A 16,608-nucleotide genomic window follows, 5' to 3' on the forward strand; every position below is an offset into this window, starting at 1 on the left:
AGAATATTTTGTTCCTGGTGGTCTCTGACCTCGTCTTAAGTTAAATAATAAAGGTGAACTTTCAAGTAATTCACAGGAATTCACAGGAATGCGCTAGCTTTTCCCTCCTTGAAAAAAATTTATGAAATTTGTGACACTCAGTTTTAAGATAGCAGAATTCCCTGAAATACAGCTTACCAGTATGAAAAGTAACTGGGGATTTATTCTGGGAGTATAAACTTTAAATAATTTAATTGGTGCAATTATTAGAAATGATTAGAATCTCCAGAAACAAAATCATCATGGATAGGCTGTTTATTTATTATTTAAAACTTATAGGAGCTTCAGTAGAGTAAAATGGTGATTTAGAAATTAAATGATTGGTATTATTGATAATCAACAATAAACTTTAAGTTGGATAATTTTTTATTAAAGTAATTCATATAATTCTCTGTAGCTAGTAGGCAGTATTTAATGAAGACTAGAAAGATAATTTTTTATTCAGTAGGAAAATTTGATATTTGATTTCATAATTGAGTAATTACACTTAGAAATAGCATTTTTTTTTTGCTTTCATAAGTTGTTAAAATATTTTCTGTTCCGATAAGTCTGTCTTTATGTCATAAAGTAAGTAAATGACAGATATCAGATCTATAAGCCAACATTAAAATTCACTATAAAATACTTGGCTCCAATCCTGAAAGCTGTGGTTAGTTCTAGAAATGTTTCTGGAACAGTGAGTGAGTGATTTTGGAAGATTAGGAGATTTACATTTTAAATACAGTGTTAACATCTCTACCTTGCCATGCATAATTTGCATTGCCACATGTGCGAGGTCAGTGTTAACCATTCACATATCCTGCTTATTTTCTGGAATTGCTTAATGAGTCTTGAAGGGACTTAAGATTGAAAAGAAGAGTTTGAGAGGAAGTCTGTTAATAGTCTTATTAATAGTATGGAAAACAGTCCATTTTGTGGCGCTTGATGCACTCTGTCACATAGAAACATTTTTTTGGATGCTTTCGTAGCCATCTGTAGAGGGTAGATCATTGATTATACATAAGTCAGATAAAAAAGATAATTTTGACATTATCTTCCTTTCTCTAAAAATCTTGTTTCTGGAAAATGGTGTGTTAGCTTGATCAAATCATTACATAGGAGTCTCAGTTGGCAATTACAAAAACATATATAGTAAAATCATTGTTTATGATTTTATTTTAGTATTTTCTGTTGACATGAAAGATTTTGAGAACAGATGATCAGCAATGTAGCCTGAGAATAAATGATTATTTTTTTCCCTCTAGGAATCAAAAATTAATTAAAAAAAATTTTTTTAATCTTTATTTACTTTTGAGAGAGAGAAAGAGGCAGACAGAACGCAAGCGGGGGGAGGAACAGAGAGGGAGACACAGAATCTGAATCAGGCTCCAGGCTCCGAGCTGTCAGCACAGAGCCCAACGCAGGGCTCAAACTCATGAAACTTTGAGATCAGGACCTGACCTGAAGTCAGACACTCAGCCGACTGAGCCACCCAGGCACGCCAAAAAATTAATTTTAATAACATTAATTTTTTTTTCATTTCATATTATTTAAAGTAGAATGCTTTATTCATTTGCAATCACCAGGTATACTGACAAAAACCTATTATTTTGACTTAAAGAAATTGCCCTAGCATTGTAATTTCTTATGAGATACCAGGTTGGGATTAGTATCAGGAGTTCAGTCAAACAAAGGTTCCTGGATTAAGGAACCAAAATTCAAGACATTTTGGCCTTAACAATAAAATAAACATTTAATACATTTCTTAAAATGCTTAGATATTGTATTCCTTGAAATACACTCACCTAACTGTCTTTGAAAAAATTACGTCTTTAAGTTAACTGCTATTTCTTTCTAGATAGCTAATGCTAACTGCTTCTCAGGCAGAGTACGGTGTGCCTTGTATTAGTATATCACTTTGTATGTCTAAGTGGCTGAGGATAAAGCCGAGAAAGATCATTAGGTCTCGGATTACAGTCACGGGAGGTTGACTGTGGTCTTATTTGGGCCCAGCCATCTAGGTAACTGGGACACACCCCTCATTGTGCATACGGGTGCTGCAGCTGACTGTCAGAGGATCCCAGGGATTTGAGCAATCATAAACTGGGGTTCCTTGACTGACTGAATTTTCAGGAGCCAGGGAAGATGTTCTGTCAGCTCCTAAGCTTTAAACTTGACGTTTGGGATTCAGTAACAACTTAAAGCAAGGGTGAAGTAAACGGGCTTGCCTGAATGGGAGCGGAGTCTGGCCTCAGCCAGCTGTCCTCCACCGTTCATTCATCCAATCAGTCAAGCAATATTGGTTGAGCACCTAGGCAGTGGGAGGGGCTCCATTTGGGGAGGTGCACCTAGTGCGATGGCAGCCTTATCAGTGACCAAAGTCTAGTCCTTCAGTACCTGACTGATGTCCTTCTTTGGTTTTTGCAGGTGGTCACGCAGGGAGTGCAACACAGCCCTGGCCTCCGAGGACGGGCACTGTAGGAGCCCATCCCACTTATGTGAAGTACCTAGAGTAGTCTGATTCCTAAAGATAAGAAGTCGAATGGTGGTTGCCAGTGGCTGGGGCCAGGGGCGGGGGGTGGGGGGCAGTTACTGTTTAATGGGTACAGAGTTCCAGTTTTGCAAAATGAAAGGAGCTCTGGAAATGGGTGGGGGGGGTTTGCAAAATGTGGATGTACTCAGTGTCACACTTCCTGATGAAAGATCTTAGGTATCAGAAGAAATGAAAGAATGACAAATGTAAAAAAAACAAAAACAAAAAACCAATCCTCAGCAATCAGAGAGATGACAAATAAAAATCACCGTAAGAGAGCGTCTACACACACACACCGTGTTGGCAACAATTCGAAGTCATGATAATATCCAAGGTTGGAGATACTGGCGAAATGAACAGTGGTACACCTAGAACAGCTTGTCTTGATCTAGTGAAGCTGAGGACGTGCAGACCCTCTGACTTAGTAATTCAGCTCCTGGATAGAAACCCTTAGATGTGTGCCTATTTCCCATGGAGACACACGTAAGGATGTTCAGAGGAGTGTTGCTTGAGATAACAAGCAACTGGAAACAGATGCCCGTGTGCGGGAGAATGGATAAATGAGTCGTGGTGCAGTCACACAGTGGAATACGGTACAGCAAAGAAAAGTAACGGACCAAAGCTACACTAAACAGGGGAGAATCGCACCAGCCTAGTTTTGAGAGAGAAGTGAGGTAGAGACGATGCATAAAGTCCTATTCCAATGTGTAAGAACTCCATACGCAGGAAACGTTGTTGTTTAGGGACACAGAGCTGGGTGCTGACACTAATAAAAACTAGGTAAGTTAATACCATACCAGCAGGAGAGCGTTTATACCTGTAGGGGATGCGAGCCGAGAAGGCACGTGGGGAAGGCTCCTGGGGCGTAGGCAGTGTCGATTCTTCACCTGCAGGCTGAGCAAGTGCAAGGTCCCTCTATAATAATCTTTCATCCTGCTTCATAGTATGTTATCACATGGGGCCGGCGGTTGTGGAGAAGCGAGATTTGATCGTTAGCCCTCATCCACTGCCCCTGTCCTCCTCTATTCCGTTTTCCAGCAGTAGCCTCAGTGATCTTACTACAACTTAAGACAAATGATGTGGCTTCTGTGCTCAGCAGCCTCCTGTGGCCTCCCACCTCGCTCAGAGTAAACGCCAGAGTCCTCTGTGGGATCCACAAGGCTGTAGATGACGAGGGGCTCCTCATCACCTCTCTGACTTTTTCCTCGCAGTCCCTCCCTCGTTCACGCTCCGACTGTTTCAGGGGCACATCAGGCATGTCCCCATCTCAAGCCTTCCTGTTCCCTATGTCAAGAATCTCTCTACCATCTTGCCACCCCCGCCCCCAGGTACCCACACATCTCTTCAGTTTTTCTTAAAAGTTACTTCGGAGCACCTGGGTAGCTCAGTCCATTAAGTGTCTGACTCTTGATCTCAGCTTAGGTCTTGATCTCAGGGTCGTGAGTTCAAAAAAAAAAAAAGTTCTCAGTGATGTTGTCCCAGGCTCCCTTATCTAAAGCTTCAGTCCTCTCCCTGTTCTGTTTTTCTCCTTGGCACTTACCAGTATTTAACATACTATACACTCCACTTGCTTCTCACCCATCAAATATAAGCTCCATGAAAGCAGGGATTTTTCTCCACTTCTTCCTGTGGTGTTCACAGTGCCTGTGACAGAGTAAGGCACTCCGTGTTTGTTGAGTGAAGAATGAATGAATGAATGAATGAATGAATGAAAGAAATACATTTCCAAAACCTATTAACAGCTTTAATTGTTAGATAAAGCTGCATCAGAATGCAAAAGGGAGTGCAAGTGTAAAAACCTTTACATTTTCTTTATTTTTCGTTTATATTTTGAAATAATTCCAAACTTACAGAAAAGTTGTAAGAATAACTCAGAAGCTTTTCTTTCCCAGTCCATTTGGATGCAAGACACTCCATTACTCCTGAATGCTTTTGTGGATTTTTTTTTTTTTTTTTTTTTACAAAGGACATTCTCCTATATGAAGACTTAACTTTTAAGTCAAGAAATAGGTATTCTTACATCACTCACTACTATTGAATAACCAGGCCCTTTTCAGATTTTGCCGGTTCTTTCAATAGTGTTTTCTGTTGAGAAATTCTAATCCAAAATCTTGCTCTGCATTTAGTTGTCAAGTATGTTCAGTCTCATTTAGCCTGAATGGCTCCACCATCTTTACTTTTATGGTTCTGATGCTTTTGAAGATTACATACCAGTTATTTTGTAGAACATCCCTCAGTTTGGGGTTGTCTGATGTTTTGTTCACTGTGAGATTCAGGTTGTACATTTTTGGCAATGTCACAGAAGAGCTGCTGTGTCCTTGTATCCTCTGGGGTGGTGTTCGATTTCGATTTATCCCATTACTAGTGATGTTAGCTTTGATCACTTGATTAAAGTAGTGCCTACTAGTTTTCTGCACTGTGATGCTCCTCTTCCCCTGTTGTTATCATTATTTTATAAATTATCTTTTAAAAGGTTTAGACCAATCTTTTCACCCATTCCTTTGAATCAGATTGCATTCTTGTTGCCCGCTGAGATCAGATGTCGGTAGAAGGAAGAAGTAAATTTTGAAGTACGGGGCATTTGGGGAAGTTAAGGCAGATCAAGATGGTATGACATGATGCGAGAGGTGTGAAGACCATGAAACTGGTAGGAATAACAGCAGGATATGGGAGAAAAGCTTGTATTGAGAAAGGATGTAGGAATTATGCCAAAGGTACATTTGCCCATTTCAGGTATTTGATTACGGTGAATTCTGTGCCTGGAAAGAGTGTTAAAAACTTTAACTTCCTTTTCCCCACCCCTCCATTCCAGGGACCTAGATTTAAGGCTGGTTTAGCTGGTACTGATGAGTACTACTTAATTGAGTTAAATAGACCTTTGATGACATCCTCAAATTTAACCACTATTTATAGCATTATTCTCTGGAACAAAATGGTCGAAGTGTCCAGAAGGTACCAATGAACTTAAAGAGTGCAGACCACTTATAAACCAGGCAACTACCTGCAAAATTGTTTCTGTTATTTAAAAATTTAAAGTGTAAAATTTAAAGAAACAAAAAGTTGAAAACACCAGATCTAAGACTAGTGTGTAATTAAAATGAGGTTGTTTTAGACAATTAATTTTGGCAAGTGATTAATCCTTAATAAAGAATAATTGTTTTATCTATTTTAGGGAAAAATTAATTTAACAAACCTATTATTATGTGAAATTTAGGTAATGAACATGGGCAGTACATAATTTCCGTAACATTTATAGCATCGACCACAAAAAGGGCTGAATTGGTATCATCAGATACAAAGAATGTTCATTTCAGAATCAGAGCTGTTCAGAAAGCATTGCTCATGGTTACTATAATTAGTTCAGCATTTCAGGGCTATTTAAAATGCTGTGCCATATCACTTAACTAGATGTACCTTTCAGGTGCTTATATGCTTGTTTTGGATAAGTGTCACATTTTTTAATACTTTTCAGTATTGCGTAGATTTTTTTCTTAGTTGAAAATGTTCTCTCATTCAGTGATTTTTGATTTTGTACGAGAAGTAAAGAAACTTCCAGCTATGTTAAATAATAAAACAGCAGCCTGCCAACCAGCACTGATTAGGACTCCACACAGCATCAGCCCTGGCTCAGCAGCTGGCTGTGATTAGCCAGCCAGGCTTCTGTAGGTGGGTTTCCTTGCCATTCCCTGGAGCCAGTGGAGTTTTGGTTGGGTGGTGAATGGATATCGAAGAAATGAAGAAAGACACTATAGATTATTCTTTTGAGTTATTCTTTGATAAAAAGAGAATAGATTCAAACAGGTCAAAGAAAGATAAAGATGATGTTTGGATGGGGTGGGCATGTTCATAGGTTGTAGGGAAGGAGTCAGAATACAGAGGGGAAATTTTGAGGGTTCAAGAGAGAGATAATCATTGCCGTAACCAAGTTTTAAAGACAGATAACAATAAAAATGGGACACGAGAATAAGGCTAGCCCTCGACAAGGGGGATATATATGTCCTCCTTTGAGAGAGAGAGAAAGAGAAAGTTTTCCAATTAAGTGTCTGCTTCAAATGCAGAGTTGGGAAGTTGGGGTTACTTACATTCAATAATTTCCATGTTTTCTGGGAAGTAAGTTTATTACAGGATGAGGGAGATAGAGTTTGGGTAGAGGGGTTTGTATAAGGGTGAAGAAGATGTGACATGATGGCTTTTGGTAAATAATCATCTATCAGTTTGACTTGATAGATGGTCAGTCAACTGGAGATGAATTAAGTTACTTTCCCACGGCTGCATGAATTATGGTCGTTTCATTTGGCATAGTTCCATGACTTAATACAGCCATATTCAGAACAGTCCTACAGAAAACAGATTCTATAAAAGACACAGGGTGGAGATTGATCAGATGTGTACAGTGAAAGAAAAAGCAGATGAGAAAAATACAGACTGACCAAGGAGTCCCTAGAGAATGAGACAAGAGGGTGAGAGTTGGGGGTGGGGTGGGGCGGGGAGGGGAGCTTACAGACTGAGAAAACAGGAAGAATGGAGGCCTGGAAAATGGCGGGAAAGGAAGGAGGAGGTTCAGTAGGAACGGGGAAATTGGGATATTAGCCCAAAGTGTTCATGGTGGAGTAGCTGATTCTGCAGTAGTGTTCCAGCGCCTGCCACGTGCTAGGTACCGATCCTTCGGTGTTTACGGCACATGGAGCACCAAACGTGCACTGTTCAGCGGAGCTGCCACTAGATGTCGCTCTGACTCACATGGCAAGGCTAGCCTGGCCACCTTACTCTTCAAAATGCAAGGCTTTGAAAGGCAGACATGCATAAACAGGCAATCTTTAAGAGTTTATGCAGATTGATTCTGTATTGTCTGGGTATCTTATTTTAAACCTACATCTTGAGAGAATACCTCCTTTGAACAAAAGCAAACCCTGAAAGATTCATGTGGTTAAGACTGCTTTGCCTTATTGACTTATTTTTGCTAAATTAATCATACTGAATAGTAATATTCCTCCAGTGAACTTTAAAATTTTCTGAAATTCTACATCAAAGTCAGTGAAACCGTTCTCTTTCCTTAATACTGTTTTAGTTATTTGTCTGCTAGGTTGGTTCTGGTTTTACAGGGATTAATGAAGTTTTACAAGCATCCGTGAAGCTAAGCTGTCACCATTGTCCTTGACTACACCATAGCTTGTAAAGTTTTGCTTTATGTGAACCTTTCTGGTCTCAACTGTAAGGAAGAATACCATTTCTGTCTGGGTCTCTTTCTTTCTTTTTTTTTTTTTTTTTAAACCCTATTCTTGTTTTCTCTCTCAACCAGATAGGATCACCAAGTTCAATTTTGCCTCTTTATCTTCAAGCTCAGATAAAGGAGCTATGTTTAGGGAGCTTATCCAACTTCCTTGCCTACCCACAAGGTCTTCCAGCTTGGTGCTTTCAAAACCTTCGAACTATTTTGGACAGCTGTGCAATATAATTACTAGACAAGCATGTGAAAACAGACTAATGAACCATGTTGACTTCCTCAGAAACGCAGATAAACAACACCCTGGCACGATATATATTTTATAGGGTCTATTTATGTTCTTGTCTTTCTACTTGTGTTCATTTTTCCTTCATTTGATTGAGGAGAGATTGTTCCAGAACCGTCAGGTCTCAATATAAAACGATTTGAAGGTTGTTATGGTAGAAAAAGCATAGTGTCACGTTTTTGTTTTCATGGGACTATGTCCAACCAACCACGTGTCCCTGCGCTTTTTGCATACCTCATTTCACTGGTGACCCTTTGTAGCTTGTGATTCATTATGACCTTAAATCATTTTGCAGAATACTTATACAGTGTCTGAAGTACACTGTCTTAAGTTTATCCCTTTTTGAATTTTATTGTGTCTGTGGACAAAGTCCGTTTATATTTTAAGGTTGTTTTCTGTAATATTTCTATGTAATATTAACCCTTTCATTTGAAAAGGCATGTGTTTGCTAACATCATTATAATCAACAGATGCTAATCAGGAAAGCCCTTTGCATCAGGTGGCCAAGAACAGAACCCGTGGCACAAGCTCAGTGAACTACAAAGAAAGAGACGTATACATTAAATTTGGAAGAACCGCAAATAGGCAGAAGATGCCGTTGCAGCTTGCTTTGAGAATTGTGCGTACGACGGGGGGGAGAAAAAACAACTTAATTTTTTGCTGGTTTTTAAGAGCAGATGTTGTTAGGTGATAGTTTGCTTTATGAACTGAGGATGTCTTCCTTTAATCTTTCATGTCTCTTGCCAAAAAAAAAAAAAAAAAAAAATTGCTGTTTTGGACAAATGACCACGAATGTGTTGCCTTTACTGAGGTGTATTGGATGGAAGGCTAACACAGAGGCCAGTGAGAACCTCCCATCGGTGCCATCAGAATTCTGATCAGAATTCCTCAGAAGTGTGTTGCCCCAGTCGTAATGAATTACTGCCTATGTGATAAGAAAGCATGGAAGGTAGGATGCAGAAATGCTCTGTGAATTAAATTCCCTTGGAAGTTATTCTGTAATTAATTACTTTTCTGTTCTAAAATTCACTTTGCCATGAAACTTCTGACAATGTTGGTACATTCCTGCAAAGAGCGAGTGTTCATTTCATTTTTTTTGTTTGGAGCTTTATGGTGAACATACCGCAAATCCTTTTTTAGGAATATATTCTTTTGTTGTGCTGGGAACAATAAGTTTATTTAGATAATAGCCATCTACACTCTCTATCTATAATCCCCCAAGGTCTTAACCTCCATTAGGAACCAATGTAGATTTTTGTTTGCTTGGAATAGCTTCCTGGGCATGTAAAAACTCTTTTGACATCATTATTTAGGGGCGTCCATCCTCCCAATGGGGTCACAACCTAATACAAAACCTTTGCAGCTGGTGAGCTCCCAAAGCCCCCTTTGATGATTGTTTTTAAGCTCAGTTCAGCAGCTTGCAGTTGTTTTTTTTCCTGTCCTGGTCCCCCTCACCTCCCCCCCACCCCCGCCCCCGCCCCCTGCCCTCATGTTCATGTTCTTCAATCTCTGATGCCTTCTTTATCAACTCTGTTCTCCCTGCTTCTTTTTCGTGAGTACATGAATAAAGTTTGCTGGAGATTTTCAAGGGCAAGGTCTTGCTGCTTCTCCTTCTCCCTTCTCTTCTTCCTTCTCTCCTCTCTTCTGGTCTCCATCTCTGTATTTCTACTTCTGTCTTCTCTGATGCCTCACTATCTTTAATAAACCCATTTTCTTGATGAATGTTTTAAAATCCCAACAGCGGTAAATATTTTCAGAGATCATGGGACCACTCTTCTTCTCTGTAGAGCGTTAATTTGAGACAGACTCGGAATCAGATGTTCAGTCTGCATGTCTGACGATGGCCCAGTTACCAAATTTTGAAATTTCCTCATCTCTCCCTGTATTCTCTAATGAAAAGCTGGGTGTGAAGATAACATAAGCAAGTGGTAGGTAGTTAATAACTTACTAACTCAGTGACATGCTGGTTAATAAAATAGTCTCTAAAGGTTTTTCATTTTTGTTTTAACTTTAACTAGCTTTATCAAATGTAGGCTTATATTGGTATTATTTAGAGGAAAAAATACTGAAGACAAATCATGTTTACTTCATTGGAATGTAAAGGTGGAATACATTTTATTTATTTTTATTTTATTTATTTATATTTTGTAAATGTTTATTTATTTGAGAGAGAGAGAGAGAGAGCACACAAGCAGGGACAGGGGCAGAGAGAGAGGGAGAGAGAGAATCCCAAGCAGGCTCCGCACTGTCAGCACAAAGCCTGATGTGGGGCTTGAACCCACAAACCCGTGAGGTCATGACATGAGCTGAGATCAAGAGTTGGATGCTTAACCAACTGAGCCATCCACTTGCCCCCTGGGATACATTTTAACCTAATAATTAAATAGGATATGATTTATATATTATGAAAATGTGTAACACAGCTCTCATTGAGAAGGTCGGGGAAGATGCGGGACTCATAGGCCAAGTTAGGGATGGATATTAAACTACTATAAAATACATGAGAAACATGTTTGACCAGAAGGTACTACCTGTATTTTGAATTTAGTGAAAAGAGTACTCAACTAGGGCTACCTGGAAATAGAAAACAAAGCAAAGTGAAAAATCATCCATTGAACCCAGAAGATCTTTCCTTTTGGTTCCGCATTGGGAATTTGTATTTTTGCAATGGGTTGCAAAAGAGTTCTGTTCTAGAGTCAACGCAGACTTGCTAAATTTAAGTTTTTGGGATCTACTTAATGCATTTTTATTGAGATTTGATTGACATGTAACAGTTTCAAGTGTACGTTGTTCTAATTTGATGTTTGTATATATTGTGAAATGATTACCACATAAGTCTTACTGGGTCTTAAAAAGCTATTTTCATGAAGAACACTACTCTGGATGCTCACTTTATTTGATTATTATAGGTCTTGAGTTCACTAAATTCAACTTCAAAATCATCCAGTAGGAAATTCCTTTGTGTAGTAAAATTTTCGTTTCTAGTATCCATGATTAAATGGGCAGGAGAATAGTTTAGAGGTAAGAATAATAAACTCATTCTGGAGAGCTGAATACTAATATCTATTACACTTATTTTTGTGACCTTGGGTAAATCACTTTGCCTGTTTTTGTAAAATAAGAGGGATTGGCCTAAATTATGTCTGAAGTCCCACATGTGTTAACATGGTGTGATATCAATGTCTTTGGTGTCATATTTTATTTTCTTATATACTTAGGGCCCATGTTTTTATGTTAGAACTGAATTCTTCAACAGGTTCATTACAAAAAAATTTAAATATCTCCCACATTACTTGCAACAAGAAAAATCTTTTTGAGAAGTTAATAAAAAATATTTTTAAAGAGTAAGGATTTAAAAAACATTTTTTTAAGTTTATTTATTTTTGAGAGAGAGAGAAAGAGAGAGGGAGGGAGGCGCAGAGGGAAAGGGAGGGAATCCCAAGCAAGCTCCTGACTGTCAGCGTAGAGCCCAATATGGGACTTGACCCCACGACCCTGAGATTGTGACCTGAGCAGAAATCAAGAGATGGTCACTCAGCCAACTGAGCCAGCCAGGCGCCCCACTGAGTAAGGATTTTAATGAGTAAGAAGTGTAGTTATAACAAATGTGATTCCTACATGTTGACTAGAAGAGCCGTTTCAAAAATTACCATTTACCATAGTAAGGAATATTGGAACTAAAAATGATGGTGCAAAATATAACAAATGAAGAGGTTCTGTTCCTGTTACCAGTAATAATTTTTTTAAGGTAAACTTCTTCTTAAAGTATGAGACACAGACTGGAAAGTGAAAGGTTGTACAAATACCCTTTTGTGAATTTTCACCAAGTAAACCTGCCATGTCACGAACACCCATACAAAGAAACAGAACATTACCGCTACCTTCTAAACCTTTCCCTCCTACCTGTCCAAGTCAGTGCCCTCCACCAAGCATACCTGGCTTTTACACTCGAAACAGTTTTACTTGCTTTTGAATATGGAATCCATTGGCTTTATTTTCAAGGCTGTGTTCATGAAATTGATCTGTGTTGTTGTGTGTGAAGATAGTTCATTCATGTCTCTTACTACACAATGTTTCTGTTGTGTGACTGGGCCACAACTTATCTGTTCTGTTGCATATTTGGGTTATTTTTACTTTTGGGCTGCATGTCTTTTGGTGTGCTATGTACAGATTTCTGTTGGGTGCATACTAGAGGTGGGACTGGTGGATGGCAGGGAGTGCGTATGTTCAGCTTATCTTGTAGCTCCTGCTAGACACTTTTCCAGAAATGTTGGTTCTTTTTCTTTTTTAATCGAAGTACAGTTGACATTGAAATGTTGCTTCTTTATATTCCCAGTAGCGGTTTTTGAGAGTTCCATTTGTTCCATCTCTTTACCAGCACTTGAGATTGTCTTTTTCGTTTTTCAGTCTTCCTGGTGATATGGCATTGTGGTTTCAGTTTTTATTTCCCTGATGACTACTGAAGTTGAGCACTTTTTAAAAATATGTTTGCTATTCATCTGGAGTCCTAAAATAATTGTATGACATTGTATGTAAACGCATTTTAAAATTAATTAAACCTTAGGTCAGGGACGTTGCAAATTAGATAGTGTCTAAAACGTTGGGTGTCCTCGCTTGCTCTAATACTGTATTTGATAAATTGTGGAAGTCTTTGAAAATCTTTTCTAACTTAATGAAACTGCTTTCTGTATTTCAAACCATAAAATTCATTTTAAATGCTTATCTTTTAAGTGTTCTTAAGACTACTGATACAATTTTGGGTGGGTGGGGGGAACTATCAAAATGAGGTAGTTTAAAGAAACAGCATCCACTGTTTCCCCAGGAAACAAATACCAGCCATTGTAGAAAATGTATGTAAAGTCGATCTAATTTTAGTTTTAGTAAAGGTCAATTAGAACCTTATCTTTTAACACAGAATTTGAGATTTCCTTGAGCAGTATTTGAGAGCTGTGTTTCGGAGGCGCAGACTAACTTTTCCATGTGTTCCCTACATTTTCCAGCTTTCCGTGCACTTACGTTGGATCCAAATAGCTAGTTTCTGGCCAATGGACTGTGAGGGAAAGTATTATGTGTCATTTTGGGCTGAGGCAGTGTACTTCCCCCGCTTGATCTTTCCTCTCACCCCTGTGACCTTGGAGGCCATGTGCGCCAAAGTTCATGCATGAAGCCGGCCAACACTTGTCTGCGGGAGCTGTCTGTATTCGCTAACTGTATTCGCTAAATACAGTTTCGTTTCAGTAAATGGTCTAACACTTTTTCCAAAAGATACTCTGAAACCCTGACATATTTTTATGTACAGGCTTTGGTGAACAGAGTGCTTGCTGTCTTTCTTAAATACTAGAGTTCAGAGGATACATTGTCTTAAGGGGAGAAAAGTTTCTAATGAGAAAAGCAGGAAGACCAGAGTTTGTTTTGCTATAGGACCAAAAGAGAAGAAAACAGAAATGCAGACACTTTTTTCTGATTCCCCAAGAGATGTATTTATCATTTACATAGAATCTCAATTTTGTATGATCTTAACTGGTTCACTTTTTTAAAAAATATTTTTAAATTTTCAACTTAGCGAGGTGACAACTCTCATAGGAGGCACGTGTCCCAGAATAGATTGACAGATTATGAAATAAGTGTGGTAGTCTTTAAGTATTTACTGAATATTGTGACTACAAAGAAGTCATGGCCTAGTTGAGATGAAAAATATTTTATTAAAAAAAAGTTTATTTCATCTTCAAGTACCATTTTAATTTTTTTGCACAAAAGCAATTTCTTTGAAAAACTCTCATTTGTTTATGTCTTACTCTTGGTTTTGCTTTAGAAAGAATTCCCAGCAACCAAATATAAACCTGAGTTAGTATGGACGTCAGAGGCATTTTATATATCATCTGGTCTGCTAACCTTCTTGTATTAAATTACTCAAACAACATTAGTAGAAAACTTTGGAAATGCGAGCTCCTTAACAACGGGGAAATGAGAGGACAAAATTGAAATGAATAAAAAGCATGTGATAAAAATATGCAACACTCTCACCTATTTAAATATTTTGTGAAGGATTATTGTTGGACCATGTTCTATCAACTTGTAGGAAGACCTTCATTCCCTCTGTTTAACCTCTTTATAGTTATTGTCAAGATTAATGTTCTTGCACATCCATTTTCACAGGTATGTGTGGTAGGACTGTCACTGACTGAAAGGTTTTAGTTAAATAGCATCAGTATGGGAAAAAAAGATAAATGCTCTTTAATAAGTTATTACAATAGTCTTTTACTGGTGTTCTTGGAAATAGAAAATAGATCTAATGCCACTTTTTGTGTCATTTGATTTGTTTCAGGAGATAGGGAACCTTGCAAGGAAACAAGAATCAATAATGTCCAAAGACTATTTTTTTTTACAGAAAAAATACATGTACTGTATGTTTTCTTAAAACAAAGGGCATGACATGAAAACTTAACACTCTAAGTCTTTTCTTTTTTTAATACAAGAAGTTGTATTTACTTAGAAGCAATCAGAATGTCAACAAATGGTGGCAGCTTGTGTGTGTGTGTGTGTGTGTGTCTGTGAGTTTGCAGAGTGGTATTCAGAACAACAGTCATCTCATAGAAGCCACATCAGAGGCAGCTGAAGATGAAAACCTTCCATCCCCACAAACAACTAGGGAGTGCTGGGCGCCAACAGGAACCTGCTCTAAGTTGTAGCGGGCAAGGTTGGTGGCTCTCGGGCGTGCCACCAGGACTGGGCTGTCTGAAGACACGTTCGCTAGCGTGGGAACTATACGAAGAAAAAGATACTGTGCAGTTCAGAAACAAATCTTACACAGCCTTGCATTGCAGGTTTTTTCTTTAAAAAGAGTGAGTTGGATCCACGGGGTTTAGATGCTTTACAGACAAGGGGAAAATCTTCGCTGGAAACAACTTCTCCATCATCCTCTTCTTCACCTTCCTTCCTTTTTTTTTTTTTTTTTTTTTTTGCTTTTTCAGCCTTGCCGGTGACGGTGACTCCCTTTTTTGCCTCATCAAGTCTTCTTTAGCTCGGCATGCAGCCTCATTTTTTCGAGATTTTTCCTTCAGCTTGGCCACCGTCTCTTCCTAAGGCCACACTTAGCCAAGTTCTTCCACGTCTCTCCGTTTCTTTGCAGTGTCAACACTGCATAGAGCAGGATGTTCTCCTTCCATTTTGGGGCAACACTCAGAACAAAATGAGAAAAAGGCTGAAGGAGGCCTCCTGGGTGCTTTGGGGTCCTTGATCTTCTTGCTTTGGTCCCCCCCTTAGGAGGGAGATGAGTCTTCATTTGTCTTTCGTGATGGGCCCCGTCCAGCTTTGCCATGTCTTCAAGTTGTCCTTTGTCTTTGGCAGACATGGTCTTCCACCTCTCCGGGCTCTTCCTCCTGTGCCCCTCCCAGCAAGTCTGCACAAGGAATGCGCACAGTGACATTTTGCCTGCTGGCTTCTTTAGGCTCTCCTTTGCCCCACATAGAATCATTTTCCTGAGTGAGGCTCCCGGCACGGTCTCTGTGGAGCTCCGTGTCCTGCAGTGGCTGTGAGGGCGGGCGCCAGACGCGGCCTGCAGCTCTGTGGGTCTTCCTTGAACGAGGCTGAAGTTTGGAGTGCTGGTGGCCGTCACTGAAAACAGAAGAAAACACAGTTCTGGGTGTGATGAAGTTAACATTAATGAGCTACATTTCCCAGATGTAGGGCCAGCGTTTCCTTCAGAAAACACATTTCCAAGTACTTCCTTGCTTAAACAAGTGCTTCCCTGAGGCTCGTCCCTTGGAACTTTTGTACCCAGAACTTAATAACTATGCCTAGAAAATTTACAAAGATGAAGTGTACAGGCCACAGTGTAAATAAGTACTCGTTATCTGGCCTCATACACAATATTTGAAATGAAAAGTAAAGATGGAGGCCAAAGCATATCACTAGTAAGGATTAAATTGGAAGTCTTAGTATGAGAGCCTGGTGACTTGCTGATAGAATTGCAGATCTTCCTAAATGCATTACAGGCATTAAGAGTTAGACATATTGCATGGATTTGTTTCTGCACAGGGACAGATACTAAAATAACCTTTTTAAAAAAATTTTTAAGGAGTTTTTAAAATGTTTTTTTTTTTTTTTTTTTTTTTAATTTATTTGAGAGGGAAAGAGAAAACCCGTGTGTGCTCCAGTCAGGGAGGGGCAGAGAGAAGGAGAGAATCCCAAGTAGGCTCTGTGCTGTCAGTGCAGAGCTGATGTGGGGCTCAATCCCACGAACCGCGAGATCATGACCTGAGCCGAAGTCAAGAGTCAGATGCTTAACTGACTGAGGCACCCAGGCCTCCCCTGAGATATCTTTGTAGGCCCTGTGGTTTTGGTCACCACGGGAGCCACTCAGCTCTGTGACTATAGTGCAAGAAAGCAGCCTTAGGCAATATTTAAGTAACGGGTGGAGCTGTGTTCCAATAAAACTTTATTTAGAAAAACCGGCTACAGGCTTCCTGTGGTTAGTTAGTTTGCTGGTCTCTTACATGTAGGAACAAAGGCACATTTGCATTTTCTGCAGCAGGCTAGCTTCAAAAG

The 16,608-nt window shown here is 39.2% G+C and overlaps 1 protein-coding gene and 1 pseudogene across 3 annotated transcripts in view; one reads left to right on the top strand and one right to left on the bottom strand.

The window, feature by feature from the left end:
- Positions 1–16,608, top strand: part of AKT3 (AKT serine/threonine kinase 3) — a 305,967-nt gene that overhangs the window by 73,342 nt on the left and 216,017 nt on the right. The window lies entirely within an intron of this gene.
- LOC145713375 (high mobility group protein B1 pseudogene) lies at positions 14,645–15,598 on the bottom strand (annotated as a pseudogene).

The sequence above is a fragment of the Panthera onca genome, chromosome F1, assembly GCF_046562875.1.
Source record: "Panthera onca isolate mPanOnc1 chromosome F1, mPanOnc1 haplotype 2, whole genome shotgun sequence".
Classification (NCBI taxonomy): Eukaryota; Metazoa; Chordata; class Mammalia; order Carnivora; family Felidae; genus Panthera; species Panthera onca.